At 31.5% G+C, this 8,799-nt stretch overlaps 1 long non-coding RNA gene across 2 annotated transcripts; it reads left to right on the forward strand.

Annotated features, from left to right (window-relative positions):
* The first annotated feature begins 3,043 nt into the window (after positions 1 to 3,043).
* Positions 3,044 to 5,804, forward strand: LOC134684340 (uncharacterized). Of its 2 annotated transcripts, none has more exons than XR_010101233.1 (3): positions 3,044 to 3,113; positions 4,725 to 4,928; positions 5,536 to 5,804. It is a non-coding gene; the product is annotated as an uncharacterized LOC134684340 (long non-coding RNA). The 2 variants fall into 2 exon arrangements; XR_010101232.1 differs by lacking the exon at positions 3,044 to 3,113 and adding an exon at positions 3,127 to 3,287.
* Positions 5,805 to 8,799: the final 2,995 nt, after the last annotated feature.

The raw sequence follows: 8,799 nt of genomic DNA on the forward strand, positions 1-8,799 counted from the left end.
TGTTCTTATTAGAATATCAAAGTTGTTTTATGAATGCGAAAAATTGATGCGAAAATTATTTGGGAGCAGGAATTTCAAATGAAAAGAAATGTACATTGAATATTGATAAAGCAAAACAAAGATCTTCGTTACCGTGTAAGTTCGAAATCAGTCATGCCCGCTTGGTTAGTACCTACCGGTATATCCGCTGTACTGATGATACACAGTGATTACATTATAGTAATTTTCATTCAGATTCAAAGAATTTTATATTAAAATTCAATATAATGAGAAGTGTCTTTAAAATAATGTAAATGATCAATACATGTGTCTAAATTGTCAAAATAAAAAAGTATGGCAAAAGTAATAATGTTGTCAATGGCCCATGATGGTACTATTTGTTGTTGTTGTTGCTTGCTGAAAGGTTTGAAAATAACATTTCTGAGTTGTGGGGTTTAATCCATTAATAAAAGGGAGATTTTCCAGTTTTCGGACAAACACAGATTGCTTTCACCAACTTGCAAGAAATTTCGGTTAATTGTTTATATTTAATGACATGAACTCCCTTTTGTTTTTTAGAAATTTTAGATTTTATGTTTCCGAGGTTACAGGGTTTTATTCATAAAAAAGGGGGGAGTTTCCAGTTTTTGGACAATAGCTCATGAAACTTTTGTGAATTGTTTGTATCTATTGATGTAAGCTTCCATTATAATTTTATAAATTACAGCTTTTACATTTTCAAGATATGGGTTTTTATTCATTTAAAAAGGGGGGATTTTCCAGTTTTCAGAAAATAACTCAAAAGTGCTTTTAGCTATTCTCATAAAACTTTGCTGAATCGTTTATATTTATTGATGTGAGCTCCCTTTTGTTTTTCATTAATTTCTAATATGACATTGAGAAGTAATTGAACTTTATTCTCTGAAAATGTGACGGTGTATCATGCACTCATCTTGCAGTTGTTATCATTTTCACATGGCTGATAGAGAGCATCAAGTTGTAAGGATGATAAGGAAAACAGATTCACTAGTAAGTCAACCAGGTTGAAACTGTCAATTGACCTTTTATAAGAGTGATTGCCCTTGAAAGACGTTTTTGAGATCTTTTTTTGGCAAGATATAGTCTCTGTATTAACTGGTGTTAGGGAGATTGTCTACTTTCCTCTCTCCTTTTTCTGATGGTGATAGCCTGGGGAAGTTCAACATTATACAATACTCCTCTGAGCATGTAATGGACATGTCAGTCATGCCTCAAATACCTTGACTTTAACTATATCTGCCAGCTTGAACACCGCCATAAAGAGTCACAAAACCAAGCAACTCACCTTGAACCTACTGCAAAACAGTAGGACAGTACATTTATGCAAAAAGACAAAATATATGAGGGTTAACACACACCAACATAACAAATCAAAGTGAAAGATGCTGAAATAGAAGATGTCTGTAAATTCACATATTTTGAAAGTGACGTCAGTACATCATTAGGGACAGATGGAGATATTCGGTCTAGAAAGTGAAAAGCATAACAAGCCTTTTTTATTGTCGAGCCTTCGACTTTAGTCGAAAAAGCGAGACTAAGCGATCCTACATTCCGTCGTCGGCGGCGGCGTCCACAAATGATCACTCTGTGGTTAAAGTTTTTGAAATTTTAATAACTTTCTTAAACTATACTGGATTTCTACCAAACTTGGACAGAAGCTTGTTTATGATCATAAGATAGTATCCAAAAGTAAATTTTGTAAAAATAAAATTACATTTTTTCAATATTTTACTTGTATTATAATGGACTTAGTTTTTCTGCGAGGAAACAAGTTACATTACATTCACTCTGTGGTTAAAGTTTTTAAAATTTTAATAACTTTCTTAAACTATCCTGGGTTTGTACCAAACTTGGACAGAAGCTTGTTTATGATCATGAGATAGTATCCAGAAGTAAATTTTGTAAAAAAATAAATCCATTTTTTCCATATTTTACATTTGAATGGACTTAGTTTATCTTCCAGTTAACATTACATACGTGTAAAGTCTGCAGTTAAAGTTTTTAAAGCATTTCAATGATTAGATTCATAAAATATGCTGGATTTTTACCAAACTTGGACAGAAGATTCTTACAATCAAAAGATTGTATCAAGAGGAATATTTTTATTGACTTTTTTACTCATTTTTGTTGAGCCTGCCATTTACAGCAAAAGTAGGCGAGACAATGGGTTCCGTGGAACCCTTACAAATTTTTTCTTCAACCAGTCTGGAGGAGCAAAGCACTCAGAACATAACCAAAATCAGGATCTTTAACTTAAATGTGAATGGGTTAGAAACTTAGAGACTAAACAGCTGTATCAGAGACTGTCTCTGGCTGTAACTACCAAATTATTTACATTTTTCATGAACATGTGCCTGAGAAACATCGGAATGAAGTGGCCAAACTCCATTAGCAACACAGAACTATGGAAAAGAACAAGACAGAAATCAATGAAAAACGATTACAACGCGTAGATGTAAATTACACGTTAGGGAGAAACTAATAAACTAGCCTCGGAAGTAAAAGACCGAAAGCTACTGTGGTTTTCCTATGTCCCTCATGGGACGAATTGGATTATGCAAAGTAAGTCATGGTATGGCCTCTCATCTCGAAAACTATAATAGATGGATATGACGGTATGTGTGTTATTTATCTCGTAGTCTTGTGCTATTATTCATATATGGTAAAACATTTCCGGACTTTCCACTGACTATACCTGCCATCTACACACGGGACAAAGTTGATATTTTCGGGGCATTTTACACTAGTAAATGTTGAAGAACTCAAATCCTTAATTGACATGTCTTTGACACCCTGTCTCTAGTAATCCTAGTTCTATATCTAGAGAACACTGTTTCTCACAGAGTTAAATAAATCAGTTCGAGTAATAACCACTGTATTATCATCCAGATTCTGAGAGAAAAAAAACTAATCACCAAACAAATTCTTAAACTGTTAAATATTAAAAAAAAGAGAATATATCCTGAATATATTGTATGTAATGTACCCAACCTACTAATGTTGATCAAACTAGTTCTCTCGCGTTACAAGTTTAAACCTTAACAGATGAATGACCATATAAGATAGACAGTTGTCGTTGTAAATTATGATTTAAGGTATGTATATCTATGTACATACAAGGATGACCTAGATATTTAACACTATATTACTTTTCTGTACGAAAAACTCACTACCCACTCCGCGTAAAGCGATCATGTAATTTATTATATGTTTCTATAGTGAAATTATTCATATATCCATTGTAACAAAAGGAGAGAGTAAAAAAAAAGGTAAGATTTAATTTTCAATTATTTTTTTTTAGAAATCTGTCCAACCGAAGAATTCATGTGGCTTGTTACAATTTGTTTTTATACAGAAGTTTATGTCCGTCGTGGATGGAATACTATATCAATGTTTTTTTACATAGTGGTGTTTCAATTTGTCAACTGTGTCACGTTCTCTGACGAATTCGAAGTGTGCAGTTTATTTTTTTCCCTTTTTAAACGCCATTTTTTAGTTCTTTATGTATTGGAAATTTCAAATCGCAACTAAAATTGGCTTTGCTCTTCAAAAATCATTATTTATTATCTTCCTTTTAACTTCAGTTATACAAATTTACCTCTTAGGTATCTACGTTTTTATTATACTAGTAATTCAAACTAGTCAAACACGACATTGTTAAAACGTTGCATGATGAAAATCAAGTCTTTATCTTCATCAAAGTCTGTGTTTTTACACCGAGCCATTTAGTCCTTTCCGGGTGTTGTCCCGATAAATATATATAGCCTCATAGCCTCTACACAATTGCAAATATTTCTCGTTCTGTTCTTAAAGACAGACCGAATTTGGCGAAAGAGTTATGACTACTTTGTTTTATTAAACTGCAGAATGAAAGTAAATACTAGTAGAATCAAATTCAAAACAGTGTGGCTGCAGCCATTGATTGACGACCTAAATTACCCCTATTGACTGCCTGTGACAGATTATGTTAAACGTTTGTCTGTAACTACCACTGCTCACTACTTACTTATTATAGAACTTAAACTGTGCGGTCACCAAAGGTTCTTAACGCGTTTAATAATAAAATAATTCGAAAAATTATTCAGGAATAACCTTTATGTTTTGATTTATATTATTGATATAAATCAAAACATCGTATTATTCCTGATTCGTTTTTCGAATTACTTTATTTAGGTGTTGAGAACCTTTGGTGACCCCACAGTTTCAGTGTCTTTAACAAGTATGTATAGTGAGCAGTGGTCGTTACAGTCAAACGTTCACCAAGTCTGCCCCAGTCAATGGGATTATTTAGGTCGTCAATCAGTGGCCACAACCACACTGTTTTGAATATGATTTTATGTATATGTCTTGTCGAAGGGAGGACAGATAGATCTTTTTTTAATACGCTCTTTAACCTCCAAAACCTACCTTATTTTGTCTATCTAGGACCACGGAAAAGGTTAGCTTTCCAAAGAAAACAGTAGAAATTACAATCAAAAAGAAATATTCCATATATAATTTAATACATTTGTCTCTTAGGAATCTTCATTATAAAGCCGTTCCAACTGCGATTGTGGGATGAGCCTTTTATGAAGCGTAATGTTAAAAAAAACCAATAACCGTTCAAATATTTTGGTTTCAAATATTTCGGTTAACTAGATGCCAACATTCAATATGAGTGTTCGAATAATTATGATCTTATGTTGAATAACAAAGTACTTTTGTAGGATATCTTACTGACCAGCTAATATGGAGATATATGGAATCAAATTTACCAAATCCATGATTTTTGCGATTATTGCCATAGAGATTTTCAACTATGCATTCTTCTTTACCTACACACCTTGGTATTTCCTGACAACACACAGATATTTCTTGACTGCCATAGTATGTGATGCTGTAATTGTTGTAATGCTTAAATTCATCAAAGAGTAAGTGATAAGCTATAGATAATCTAAAATCTAAGTATTAAAATTATCATATTTTAGTGACAGAGTCGTCAAAGCGCCAATCTAATTAAAATATTGATCTCTGATTACGTTATACTGCATATGAAGTATAACGTAATCAGAGATCAATATTTTAATTAGATTGGTCAAAGCACTATAGTCAAACAGTCGTATATGTTATCTTTGGAAGAGTTTAAAACATTTTTTTGAAGCAAAATGAGTTGCGATAGAAACACTTTTGAACTAATAATAAGATAAAAGAAAGGAATCGTCATTAAAACGGACCTTAATATATAGACCCAACTACACGTGTATTTCTAAACTTTATGGCAGGCATTTATTCGGTACGGGTATATGGGCAAGCTTGAATTCTGCATGTGTACCATTATTATCAATCTTTGTTTAGATAAAGATCACGCTCGAGACCAAGTTACCATGTTAGTAGATAATTTTAGTTGAATTTTTATAAAATATTTTTAATTTAGTTGGATTGATTGCTATAACGGATAACAACTTGAGATAAGTGGTAAAATTATAACTGATATAAATACTACTTACATAAGAATGACTTTTACTTCTTTTATTTTAGTAATAAATGGACCATCAAGTCGCGGAAGGATGCAGCAAAAATGAGTTTCTGGGCGACTCTATTTTATGTTGGACTTAATGCACCTTATGTTGTATATGGTCCATTCTCAGCACTTTTCTACAGTGTTGAATTTATTCATAAATTTTGTATGAGTTTTGTAATTCTTTATGTGTTGGACACCTGCAAAAAATACGATATAATATGATCAATGATTGGAAGAATTGAAATATTTAAACGAAATCAGGAGAATGCAGAAACATAAATAGCTCTATTTCATTTATCAAATCTGTTGTTTTAAATGAAAAGTAACATATGAAATAGTTAAAGAATTCAATTGTGAAGCTCATAAAGTCTTATTCTGATTATATTTACATCATACTTTTGGATGGCCAAAGTTAACGTAAATGCTAGTCATCATTGTCATGTTTGTGCATTAAAATTTTAAATATATATATAAAGTCTTTTTTCTTTTCTGTCAAGTCGTTTTGTCTTTTTCTAACGAGCGGATTGTTAAGTGTCCAAATTCTTTTTGTTAAGGATAGCGAAGTAATTTAACAGCTGTCACCATACATTCCATAAGTGTATTACATTTCTTGTAAAGGTTACAATAAGGTAACGTTAGCTATTTCTTTTATATTATCAATTTAAGAAATATGATCATAGTTAGCGTGTTTATATACATATATTTAAATCATATCATTTTTAACGAAATACAGGTAGATATCATACCAAAAAAAGAAAATAGCAAAAATCATGATAGATAAAACTAATGAAAAGGTTAAATACTATCGCAAACAAAAGTTTGTTAATTTAACAATGAATGAAATCAAGTACTTCAAGTACTTTTGTTTGAACAAGGATCGTGGGCTATACAATTTTTACAGTGTAATGTGTGTATAAACGCTCCACCCACGTACGCTAGCCAATCAATCACACCGTTAACCATCGATTTTTGACACAAAAGCCTCACTCAAGATTTGTAAACAGCAACTAAAACAGATACCAGATTGCGATTGTGGTAAGTGAAATATTACAAAAATTCATATATGCATAGCAATTATAAATTTCAGATTTGATAGCATTTAAATGAAAAATATAAGAAAATTATTTCAAAAGTTGTATTGTATCATTACTACTTTTACAGTAAAAACATGCTCGTTTGAACCTTGGAAAACGGAACTACGAATATATATTCTTTTGTACACATAATGTAACATAGAAATTAGTATAAATACTGCACATTTTTTTTTACATTTTGTTAAAAATAACGTACACATAATTGTGTTTATCTCTTTTCAATTTTTTTCCCAGTCTAGGAAACACTGAAAATGGGAGGAATCAATATTCGCTTCAGTATGTCCATGATAATAGCCATTGTAGCTGTAGAGATCATGAATACCCTATTTTTTACCCACTACACACCCTGGTATCATTACATCGGACATCGATACTTATTTACAGCCATCGTTTGTGATGCCATAGTCGTTGTCATTCTTAAATACATTAAAGAGTAAGTTCGTAAATTTTATTATTTTTTAGAAGAGCTGTTACTCGAGCTGTTATTATATATTTTGAATATTATTTTTAAATTTTCATACAGCACTCTTTTAATTTTGATACGTTATACTGTTAATAGTAAGTTGAATTTAAAAAAATGAGGTTCAGAATTACGAGTATTCGGAATAGATATTGCCACACTTTTATGGTAACAAATGTTTAACAACGACCCTTTTACTATTTTAGCAATAAATGGACAATACGTAAATGGGAAGATGCCGCTACACTGAGTTTATGGATTGCGTTGCTGTATGCTGGTTTCCATGCTCCTTATGTTGTATATGATCCATTTACTGGGTCACATTTTATATTAACTGTGTTCCATAAGTTCTGTATGAGCTTTGTCATTCTTTATGTGTTAGACCACTTTAAACACTATGATTAAAACGTTATACTCTGACAATACATATAAATATATATAAGTTTAGAACATTGCATGTGAAGTGGGGTATATTACATTTAGTTTTTGTTATTGTCAAAAATGATTTTTAGAAATAAAGTTTATCTATGTATATATTATTGTATTTATAAGTACGCTGAGTCAACACTACAACAGATTTATCCATCGGATCACCATCAATGATGGGGATACATGGCTGTGTACATTATGTATATAATACAACTCGTCTAAACATCAACCCAACTATTATTGTATCGATTCACACAAGTCCAAATAAACATGGCAAATACCAAAAATTATAATTAGTTTCCAGCACTCTCCCCATCATAGATTCACAAACTGAAGGCCATTATTCACATAGTTAGATAATAAATTACGGCTAGCAAATGTCAAAAGGATGCAAGTAAAAAGATATACACCAATTTTTAAATGCATGTTGCCAAAAGTTAACCTTCACAGAAAAGAAAAAATAAAACAAACAAAACACACACACACATACACAGGCAAAGAACGAAAAATATACATATTTTATTATTTGATTGAATATAGAAAGTCCTCGAACATTGCATCTTTTCATTTTCATCTGATTTATCAGTTGTCGCTTATTTAATAAAGTTAGAAGCCTAAGGAGAAATAAAACTTACCGTAGCAGGAAACGTACATTATTTGCCTTTTTTGGAATATCCCACATGCTTAACAAGAAAAAAACTTTCCAAAAGGCCAAATTTGACATAAGTTGCTGAGGTTATGAACAAAAACACACACACAATACTAGTTTTTCTTTTGGAAAACTTCTTCAGGATCTATCTTTGAACTGTTTGAAATTGTCACTTCTTCCATTGATAAAAATGAAATTCTTGAACTAACCTTTGTACTATGTAAATTATATTTCATTTTAGTACACCGTCAATACAATTTCAGTATTACTGTTGCTTTCTGTCTAGAGTTCATATTTTTTTTCCTCGCGGAAACAAAAGAAACCGATTATGTTATCTCGTATATTATAAACAAATGAATACATGTATCAGTAGGAAATGTGTGTTAAAATCACACGGTGTAGACAAAATGGGAATTTGTCCTTACATTTGTTACTTGCTTGAGGGGAGATGTGACATGTAAAAGTGTTAAAATTGAGCCAGAAGTAGTTTCGATTGTGCAATGAAAAATTAATTTGAAGTTTCTCGTTAAAATTCTTTCCATTATTTTACACATCTCTTTGATCATGATGGTTAATTTAGGAAAGCGATAATGAGCAGCAATTATCGGCCTATTGTATTTTGATTGCGATCTAATTCTTTTCATTTTAT

Source organism: Mytilus trossulus, chromosome 1 (assembly GCF_036588685.1).
Source record: "Mytilus trossulus isolate FHL-02 chromosome 1, PNRI_Mtr1.1.1.hap1, whole genome shotgun sequence".
In the NCBI taxonomy this organism is placed as follows: domain Eukaryota; kingdom Metazoa; phylum Mollusca; class Bivalvia; order Mytilida; family Mytilidae; genus Mytilus; species Mytilus trossulus.